An 11,104-nucleotide genomic window follows, 5' to 3' on the forward strand; every position below is an offset into this window, starting at 1 on the left:
GCCATGTCAAAGGGGGCCTCTACCCCAGCTGACTGTTTTATGCAGGCCTGTGATTGTCAGAAATCACAGAAGTAAATGCGAAATCTTCGTATCTCTGGCTACACATTTTTAAAGAAGTTTGAAAGTATTGAGGGCCACACAAAACCCTCTGCAGGTCGGATTTACTTACCAGTTTGCAGCCTCTGATGTGGACTCTTGTCTTATCATAAAAGGATGGATTGTTTAACAGTCAAATTCAAGTCATCACTTTTTACCTGTGAAACGTATTGTCACTCATTTTTTTGAATCGGTATGCTTAAAGTAAGATAGGCCTTTCTCTATGATAAAGATGGAGCAGGTTTCTTACAACTGCTTCTCCCAAGGAGTTGTGGAAATAAATGGCTGAGACTGGAGAGAACAATGATGACTGGCCTGTATCTTAATGTCTTACTCCCAGGACAAAAGCTGATTCTGATACTTACCAGGAAACGATCAAATGGAGACAGAGGAACTATTTCATGTTATAAAGACTGATGGCCTAAAGTTAGGCAGTTTGCGCAATTCCTGCAAACCTGGTTGTCAGTGGGGAGAGGAAACAAGCTCTGTTTTTGATCAAGTGGGAAAAGGGTTTATTAAAGTGATATTAGATGCTTTGGAGAACTTGGGGGACAGACTCAAGGCCATACTTCCAGCAACGATGCCTAAAACCCTGTACAGAACTGGCCTGAGAACACTGTGCCGTGCTGCCCCACCTAGTGCTAGAGGAAACCGCCAGCACAGACTCAGCAATCCGCCTTACCCGGCCCAGAAAGCCTGACGCTTCAGCCACAGCCCAGGTCAGGAAGCAGAGTGGCGCTACCTTGTTCTTGTCTGAGTCAGTCTTACGAGGGTGTGTGTGGTAGGGAGAGCCCAGTCACAGGACTGTATACCCCTGCAAGAATGGCTGGGAATTTGAGTTCTAACTTCTACAATGGGGAGGCAGAATTTATGATCTGGGATTTTCTCAAATTAGAGAAAGGTTCTTCAAAACATAGGTTGTCAGAAATATGACAGATATCCGCTACAGAACCCAGATCTTTTGATTCTTTGAAATTCTGTTTTTTCTGGGAGTTGTGGCTAGGTTTTTACATTTAGATGGGATTTGAACGTGATAATTTTTTCCCTTTTCATTTAGCAAACGTCAAGTACCTTGAGCATACCAGTTACCATGGTAACCATTCTAAGTTCTAGGATAAAGATGAACAAGAGATTTCCTGTTGTGGAGTTTACATTTCGGTGGGGGAGACAAATCAAGTAAATGAGTGATGAGTGCCATAAAACAAATGAAACCTATGTATTGGGATGCGGAAGAAGGAGCTATTTTGGATAGGTTAATTAGGGGAAGCTCTTCAGAGAAGGGTTGACATTTAAACCCAAAACCTGAACAATGAGGAGCCAGTTAGATTTGGGAGAACATCCCATACAGGGAGAAAAACAAGTGGAAAGACCCTGAGGCAAATGAACTTTGAATAATCAAGCTGAAGAGGCCGTAGGTTGTGACCAGCTGGGGAAACAGAACCAGGGGAAGTTTGAGAGAGGGAATCTTGTAGGTTGTAGACCATAATAGGAATTTGGTTTTTATTCCAGATAAAATAACAGCTAACATTTATTGCACCCTTACTGTGTCATTTGGGATTTGAGCCCAGATGGTGTGACTGAAGAGCTGGTGCCCGAAGCACTGTGCTGAGTATACTGACTCTGCGTGGGAATCTTGGAAGTGCTCATATGTCTCATTATTGAAAAAACTGTGCCCTGATAATCATCGAATGGAGAGAGCTCGTATTTCAGACACAGTAGAAATGTGCTCTGGTGCGCTTGGTTTGCAGCCTTCTCTCTAGGGGAGGAAGCCCAGGGTGACATCCCTGGGAGCCCTCTGGCAACCATGTGTCACACAGGTCACGTCCCATTAATAGGGAGCCACAGTGGAGGAGGAAAGTGAGAAATACAGTCTCAGCGCAAGGAGTCCCAGCTGGTAAATAGAAGGGTTGCCAAGGAGGGCGGTCGGAAAAGGGCAGTAAGTCTCCTGAGAGTTCCCATGGAAGAGGAGAGTTTGTGTGTTTTTTTTTTAAATTTGTTTAATTAGCTGCTCCCTCCCACAGCAACAGAAGGTCCCGGCAGAGGCTGGGGTCAGGTACACGGCCCAGTTGGCTCTACTCAGGAGATTACTTTGCTTTCATGGATTGTATCTTCTCAGGGTTCCACATGTAACATGAGGCAGCCCTGTCCCGAAACTGAAATCTCACGTGAGATCATGCACCTGGCTGAAGTTTCAGGACAATTCTGGAGTGCATTTGGGATATTAGGAAAACTATTCTTACGCAGAAGTGGGAAAGTATTTTGCAAATAAAATGGGAAAAGGAGTTAATTCATACCTTTGATGAAACATAATTTTTGAACTGCTCAGGATGAGAGAGGAAAAACTAATTAAACCAGCCCCAAATTTGGGTGATAGTGTATATATATAATAGATATAATATCTAGGTATAGTTATATAGATATTTAGTTTACTATGAAGTCCTACATATTGACACTGATTCTGGTTTCTAATTTTTAGTCCAATTATTCAGGATTCAAAAAACAACAAATTTTTAATTACCTAGTTTTTTTGTTTTTTTGAGGAAGATCAGCCGTAAGCTAACATCTGCTGCCAACCCTCCTCTTTTTGCTGAGGAAGACTGGCCCTGAGCTAACATCTGTGCCCATCTTCCTCTACTTTATATGTGGGACGCCTGCCACAACATGGCTTGCGACGCGGTGCCATGTCCACACCCGGGATCTGAACCGGCGAACCCCGGGCTGCCAAAGTGGAACGTGTGCGCTTAACTGTTACGCCACCGGGCTGGCCCCTATCTGGGTGTTTTGTTCCTCTTAATACCATTTTTGGACAAGTTGCTGAAGGTAAGGAAAGAGAAAAAGCTTATATCTTAAAATTTCCCTTGTTGATGACACCTTGGTTGAAAAGCTGCCGGAGGAAGACGACATTGATGGAAAATGTTTGGGGCATAATTTTGTGTATGTGAGGAAGATTGGCCCTGAGCTAACATCTGTTGCCAATCTTCTTCTTTTTGCTTGAGGAAGATTGTTGCTGAGCTAACATCTGTGCCAACCTTCCTCTATTTTATGTGGCATGCCACCACAGCATGGTCTGGTGAATGGTGTGTAGGTCTGTGCCCAGGGATCCGAACCTGCGAACCCCAGGCTGCCGAAGCAGAACGTGCGAACTTAACCACTACATCACTGGGCCAGACCCCTGGGCATAATTTTTAATCAGTAGCATTCTCCTTACCCAATGCTTCCCGATAAAGGGGGCCTGAAACAAACTGGAATTTAATAGACCAAAGTTCAGCTGAGTTGAAACAGTTGACCCTTAAGTACAGTAAAACTCCCAAGCCAGGCTCGCTATGTGTAAGAGCAAAGGGAGGCAGTGATTTTACGTCTGGGCTTCCTTGTCACCCGAGGTAGACTCTTGGTGGTCTACTCAGCAGCCCCCCAGCCCTCCCTGCTGGCACGGTAGAAAATGTCAGACCCCTTTCCCAGCCTACCCTGCCGTGTTTGAAGAACCTGCACTTCTAAACAACTTTTTTCATCAACACAGTTCAAATCTGTCCACTTGTCACCATCTCTGCTGCTGCCGCTCTGGTCAAACCGTCTCTGCATCACATGTGCAGCTTTTCAGGAACACACACACCCCGTCAGCTGCGTCACTGAGTACCAAGAGCACTGTCGACCTTAGGTCTTAAGATAGCAAAAGAGGTACCTGTGTATAGCAGGGACTGCCGCCTCAAGAAATTTTTGATGATATAAGTACAAATATATCCTTTAGGTATTTTTGAGAGCTGTGAAGGAAATGCCTCTTTTTGCACAGAGCTTAAAGGGATTTGCAGACTCAGTAACTACAGGGGCTAGGCAAAAAAATAAATGAGGGAGGTGGCCAGCCAGGGACCATGACCTGGAGGGCGTCTGGCACATCCGAAGCTGTTACCCAGATTTAGCCAGCTTTGCCGTGTAGGAATGTGGGTACAGTGTTGCCACATCTTTCAGTCTTTTAAAAAAATCTGAGGGGGCCGGCTCCGTGGCCAAGTGGTTAAGTTCGTGTGCTCTGCTGCGGCGACCCGGGGTTCGGATCCTGGGCGCGGACATGGCACCGCTCGTCAGGCCATGTTGAGGCAGCATCCCACATCCCACAACTAGAAGGACCTGCAACTAAGATGTACAACTGTGTACAGGGGGGCTTTGGGGAGATGAAGCAGAAAAAAAACACTGAGTATTTGCATTTCACAGTTTCTGTGAAATCTGATTTTTAAATATTGAAAACAAATTTAAAAATTCTGAAACTGTTTACCAATGAAAACATACGTGTGGGCTGGATGAAGACTTGAGGCTTAAATAGAAAAAAACATGATTTGGGTCTTATTTAATTTGCCGGACAGGAGGTACCTGGGTGTCTGGGGAAGCCTACAGCACTTTTAATGGTTTGGAAACACTTGTGTTTTGTGTTTTTCATTCATATGGCGTTTACAGGCTAATCACCTGAGGCTGTTAAAGTTTTGAAGGAATGTATACTATTTGCTCATTTTAATGTCATGCAAATTTAGTATCATGTAAAGTGATTTGAGATTCATATGTTTCAAAAGACTGAAAAATCGGGATGGGGGTGCTACATGCATGTCAGTCATCTGTCTTTGCTTTTCCTAGTATTTTGATGAATTGGTGATTGAATGTAATTTCTTAGAAAAATGTACCTGCATAATAGATAATCAGAGTAAAGTTGGAACAGCGTCAGAGTTCACGCATGATACTTTTGGAAATTTGTAATTGTGGTGTTTTAGGCTGGATTAGACCCATCAATTAACCTCTAATAACAGCAGGAAAAAAGAGTGGTAAATGAAATAAGTTTTTTTAAAGACTTTTGAAAGATGATTCATAATGATTATCCGGAAAAGAGATTCTTTTTTATTTACTTTTTTTTTTACTTTTATTTATTTTTTTATTTACTTCTAATTTTAAAAAGTAAATATGCCTTCAAAGCTTCAATATCATATGAATGTTATGATAATTTAGTTTTAAAAAGTGCTTAATTTTTAAAAAGCAATTCTTGCTCATGGTAAAATCCTACAGTTCAAAATATATACACTAAATGCAATGTGTTATCTTGGACTGAATCCTGGAACAAAAAAGGAAATCAGTGAAAAAACTGGGGCCATCCAAGCGAAGTCTGTAGTTTAGTTAATAGCATTGTGTCCATGTTAATTTCTAATAGCATTGTGTCCATGTTAATTTCTAATAGCATTGTGTCCATGTTAGTTTCTAATAGCATTGTGTCCATGTTAGTTTCTAATAGCATTGTGTCCATGTTAGTTTCTAATAGCATTGTGTCCATGTTGATTTCTAATAGCATTGTGTCCATGTTGATTTCTAATAGCATTGTGTCCATGTTAGTTTCTAATAGCATTGTGTCCATGTTGATTTCTAATAGCATTGTGTCCATGTTGATTTCTAATAGCATTGTGTCCATGTTGATTTCTAATAGCATTGTGTCCATGTTGATTTCTAATAGCATTGTGTCCATGTTAGTTTCTAATAGCATTGTGTCCATGTTGATTTCTAATAGCATTGTGTCCATGTTAATTTCTAATAGCATTGTGTCCATGTTAGTTTCTAATAGCATTGTGTCCATTTCTTAGTTTTGACAAATGTGCGTGGATACATAGATGGCGGCATTAGAAGAGGCTGGGTGATGTAGGAACTCTCCTTGCTATCTTTGCAACTCTAAAATTATTTCAAAATAAAAAGTTTAAAAACAAAATGAAAAGTAGCGCATAAAGTATAAATCTTCCTTCCCACTCCTAACTCCCATTCCTTCAGTTTCCTCCCCAAAGACAATCTCTGTAACCAGTCTTATTATGTTCTTATACGTGCATATTTGTACATATACTTTTGTCATACAAGTGGTACTTACACTGTTCCTATATTGTGTTTTTTAAAAAGTCGCGTATATTGACCACTGTTCCATTTGCCATCACTTCACGTGGATCAACTTCATTCTTTTTAACGAACATTTAGGATGCCATTGTATACAGGCTCTACACTTTCTTTAACCAGCTCCCCCACTGAAGGACATTTAGGATTTTTACAGTCTTTTTGCTATTAGTAACAGTGCTTCAAGGAATGTCTTCATATTTATATCTTTGTACTAATACATTTAACAAATAATAATAATGTGTTACTATGTGCCCAACATAGTTCTACGGACACCTGTGACAGTGTGTCTGCAGGATAAATTCCTCGAAATGGAATTATGTCAAAGAGTAGGTCCAGTTCTGATTCTGAGCAGGCAGTGCCAAATTCCCTTTCCAAGGGGATAGATTAACGTGTTGCCAACATGCCGCCCAAAGGCTATCTCCCAATCTCTTGCCAGCACAGTCTTTTCAAACTTTTAGATCTTTGCCATTCTGATGGTTAAAAAAAAATCTCATTGTGTTAATTTATATTTTTTATTATAGGCTAGTTTGAGCAGTTTTTCGTATGCTTAAAAGTCTTTTCAAATAAAAAATAATTTCTTCTTAGTTCATTTTTCTACTGAGCTGTGTGTTCTTATTCTTACTGATATATATGGTTAAGAAAGATCACTTAGGGAAAAAAGTCTGTATTCCTTAGCAAAAGAGTTTTGAATTAATTCATCCTTTAGACATTTATTGAAAGTCTATGTACCAGGCACTGGCCAAGTTTTGGGGACACAAGATAATTAGGATGTAGGGCTTGCCTCCCAGGTGTTCATATCTCATTTTACAACTTTATACATGTAATTTACGGAGCCCTCTCCCACCTACACGATTTCATTTAATTCTTCAACAACTTTGAGATAAAGGGAGCTCTCTCTTATTCACAGGCTCCTCTTATACCTCCTCACCAACAATAGATTTCTCTGAAATAACTTCGTTGGCAGGGAGCCTTGTTCTCAAAGTGGAATCCTTCTGTCACTAATGAGATCAGGCTCTCTTGTCCCTGTGTAGCATTTTAGAAAAGATTCTGTTGCAGACCGGGTGAATTTTTCAGCTGTTCCCAGGTATTTTATGTGTTCTGATCATCAGAAAACCTTTTTCTTGGAGCCACGGTGGGACATTGTGAGCGCAATGAATTGACACTATAATGAGACTTGTATCCTGTTGGTCCATTGTTGACAGGCTCCCGATAGGTCAGACTCACTTCAGTGAGGTCTCTGGTCTTTTTTCGGAGTCGATGATTGGTGTCAGGGCACCTGGGACACTGGACCATTAGCTAAGCGTGGATATTTCTGAGACAATTCTTTATTCCCAATGAATGGGTTGCATGTATTGTTTGGTTTATGATTCTCTGTGTACATATTTAGGATATAATTTCACAATTGAGTTTCTGAATTCAAAAACAAGCATTTCTTGGGAACTGGTTTTCCTTGGTTGAATTTCTGAAATCCAAATAGACAAGAATAATGGCTTAGCACTTAATACTTTCCAGTTCAAGGCAATTTTGAAGTTTTGGTATTAGAACCTCCCACATGTAATAAAATGATACAAAAAGGAAAGTTGAACACAGAACTCAGGATACCTTGGATGAGAGGAGGAGGGGACGGGAAAGGGGAACCATGTGTTTACATGCACCTCATTCTCAAAGTCCTAGCTTTTGTTTGCTGGTGACTTTGCGGCTGATATTACTTTATTTAAAATAACTAAATAAAGAGAGATCATGCACAACCAATAACGGGAATATGCCACAAGCCAATGATTATGATCAATCCAGTTACGTGCACCTGAAATCCAAAGAAAAAGAGAAAAAGTAATAAAAAAAGTCTGTACAATTTGACCACCTTAATTAATCTATTAGACCAAGATCACAAATTTGATACATTAGTTTGCTAATAATGGACAAGACCTGCTTAATGGCCATACCCTGTTCTCTTTCACGCTGTCAACTTCCTGTCCTTGTTTTCAGTGAAGCGAAGGCAGGCAGCCTTATTTTTCTCCCCTAGAAGTTTGCCTTTATTTTTGTTCCTTCTTCCGAACAGTTACGTAGAAAGATTGTTTGGAGCATTTAATTAAAAGAGTTTGATAGAAGGCTCTTGGGACCATTTAATTAATCAACAGCTGCTATATATTTTATCTTCGTGCACCCACCCTTCTGTATGGAAACATCTGCCCAGGTCTGCAAGCCTGGTAACCCTGACCCAGACTAAGACACAAGTTTCCAGTTTGTGTGTGTCTACTTTATTAGAACTGGACACTGAGTGCTCATAAAGAGAGGACATGCCACGGGGAAGTCACTTAGGTCATGTCAAGAGAGATGACAAATAACCAATTATATAATCAAAGAATGTGATTCTATGAAAAGGAATAATGGCCAGAGAAGATTTCTGATAAGGGACCATTTAAGGTGAGAGGCCTGAAAGGGGAGATGGCAGGAGCCATGAGATGAGTTCGGGAAAGAGCATTCCAGGCAGTGGGAACGGCAAATGCAAAGGCCCTGGGGCTGGAAAGAGCATTGGGTTGGAAGAGCCAAGAGGAGTCAGGTAAGCCTGGAACAGAGTGAACAAGAGGAAGAGGAAGGCAGGGGTGAGATCAGTCAAGGCATAGTGGGCCGTAGCAAGGAGTCTGGATCTTATTCTAAGGGTAATGGAAAACCTTGGTCCTTAAGCTGTGCAGAGAGGGACAGGATTGCAGCAAGTTAATGGTGAGGGAGCAGCTCCCAGCCAATGATGGACGGGAAGTGGTGGATAAATCCCCCCATTATCCAGCCCCCGGAGTGAGGTGACTTTGAGGTCCGTTCTTCAGTCTCCCAGAGGTCCCCAGAGGCACTGAGCTCCAACTGCCCACAGTGGCAACCTGCCCACTGATAAACCCTCCTTTCCCTTCCTTGTCTCACTCCTGGATGGCCCTACCAGAGCTTCCCAGGATCTCCTCCCAAATCAACGACTTGCATTCAGATTCTTGTCTCAGGAGCCCTGTCCTCTCACTCGAATTTCTCCTGGGACCCGACACTCAGCAGGTCCCCAGAAAGCGTTTAAACAAACGTCTCTGGCAGCTGAAACATACAGAGAAAGACTGGCACGGATGCTTGGGATTTTGTTTCTTCTTGTTTTTGTTTTCTTTTTTTAGAGGAGAAATAGAGAATATATTTGTCTTAGGGCATACGGGATTTTATCCATTCGGGCTACAATACGTTTTGTGCACTCCACAAATAGTCTGGTTTCTTCTACAAGCCAGGTACTGGAACCTTTTCTCCTCGGGGACTTTAGAAAGCACACAGAAGATACTTCTGTGGGGCTCCTCCCCCCAGGTCAGGAACCCCCAGCCACAAGGTTGCAGAGGGAGGCGGAAGTTGTCCTGACACTAACTTCTTTGGCACTGAGATGGTCAGGCAGAAACAAGTGCCCTGTCCTGCCCGTCGCTGCTCCAGGCCCGTAGATTTGCTTGGCTGGATGCTGGGGACATCTGACAGCGAGAGACCAACCAACAACAGTCACTCCACTAGTCAAATCCACTGCAAATCTCACAAAGATGCGGGATTTCACGAGGCTAACAAAAGTGATGCTGGAGAGCTACCTGAAGCCCCTGAAGGCACTCCGTGAGGATTTGGCTGACAACAACAGAGAGAAAATGCACGCAGATGATGCTCCCAGAGGCACTTCTTTAGGAGAATGATGAGAAAACGATTAAGAGTGTCATTTAGAACAGTCCATGAACTTTCATGTCATTTCCAGAAGCATCCAGAAATTATATTCCAGAAATGACCCTCCTTCTGTTTGGGCTACAAAAGTGAAATGGATGCTTATTGGGCCATGGGATGGTTTTGTTGAAAACTTACCGTAAAAGAAAAAATAGATTCTTTTTTTTTTTTTAAAGATTGGCCCTGAGCTAACGTCTGTTGCCAATCTTTTTTGTTTTTTTTCCTTCTTCTTCTTCTCCCCAAAGGCCCCTAGTACATAGTTGTATATTCTAGTTGTAGGTTCTTCTGGTTGTGCTATTTGGGATGCCGCCTCAACGTGGCCTGATGAGTGGTGCTAGGTCCGCGCCCAGGATCTGAACCTGTGAAACCCTGGGCTGCCAAAGCAGAGCACATGAACTTAACCACTCGGCCATGGAGCTAGCCCAGGTTTATTCTTGATCTATTCTTTTGTTTGTTGTTTGTTTGTTTTAAAATTTTTCCTTTTTCTCCCCAAAGTCCGTCCCCCCCAGTACATGGTTGTGCATTTTTAGTTACGGGTGCTTCTGGTTGTTCTGTGAGGGATGCTGCCTCAGCGTGGCTTGATGAGCGGTGCCATGTCCGCGCCCAGGATCCAAACTGGCAAAACCCTGGGCCCCCAAAGCAGAGCACGCGAACTTACCCACTTGGCCACGGGGCCGGCCCCTATTCTTTGTTTTGAGAATGAGGTCATCGCTTGCAATAACCTAACTGTTACTAAATAAAATTATTAGAAAAAAATTTTTTTTCTACTTTTTCTCCCCAAATCCTCCCAGTACATAGTTGTATATTTTAGTTGTGGGTCTTTCTAGTTGTGGCATGTGGGACGCCGCCTCAGCATGGCCCAATGAGCGGTGCCATGTCTGCACCCAGCATTTGAACCAGTGAAACCCCGGGCCGCCAAAGTGGAGCAGACGAACGCAACCACTCAGCCACAGGACTGGCCCCAAGAAATTTTTTTTTTTATTTTGGAGTAATTATAGAGGCACAGAAAGTTGCAAAAAACGCACAGGGAGTCCATGTACCCCCTCTGTTTCCCGAGTTTCCATCTTGCATAACTATGCTACAGTATCAAAACTAGGGAAATGAGTTAATCCAATCCACAGAGCTTATTCAGATTTCACTGGTTATAGGTGCGTTCACTTGTGTGTGTGTGTGTGTGTAGCTCTATGCAGTTTTATCAAGTGTAGGTTCACGTAACCGTCCAGATACAGAACTCTTCCATTACCACAAGGCTCCCTCGAGCTTCCCGTTATGGCCACACCCACCTCTTCCCATCTCTAACCCCTGGCAACCACTGACAATTTTATTTCAAGAATGCCATATAAATGGAATGATACAGTATGTAACCTTTAGCAGTTGGTTCTTTTTC

This window comes from Equus przewalskii, chromosome 21, assembly GCF_037783145.1.
Source record: "Equus przewalskii isolate Varuska chromosome 21, EquPr2, whole genome shotgun sequence".
Lineage (NCBI taxonomy): Eukaryota > Metazoa > Chordata > Mammalia > Perissodactyla > Equidae > Equus > Equus przewalskii.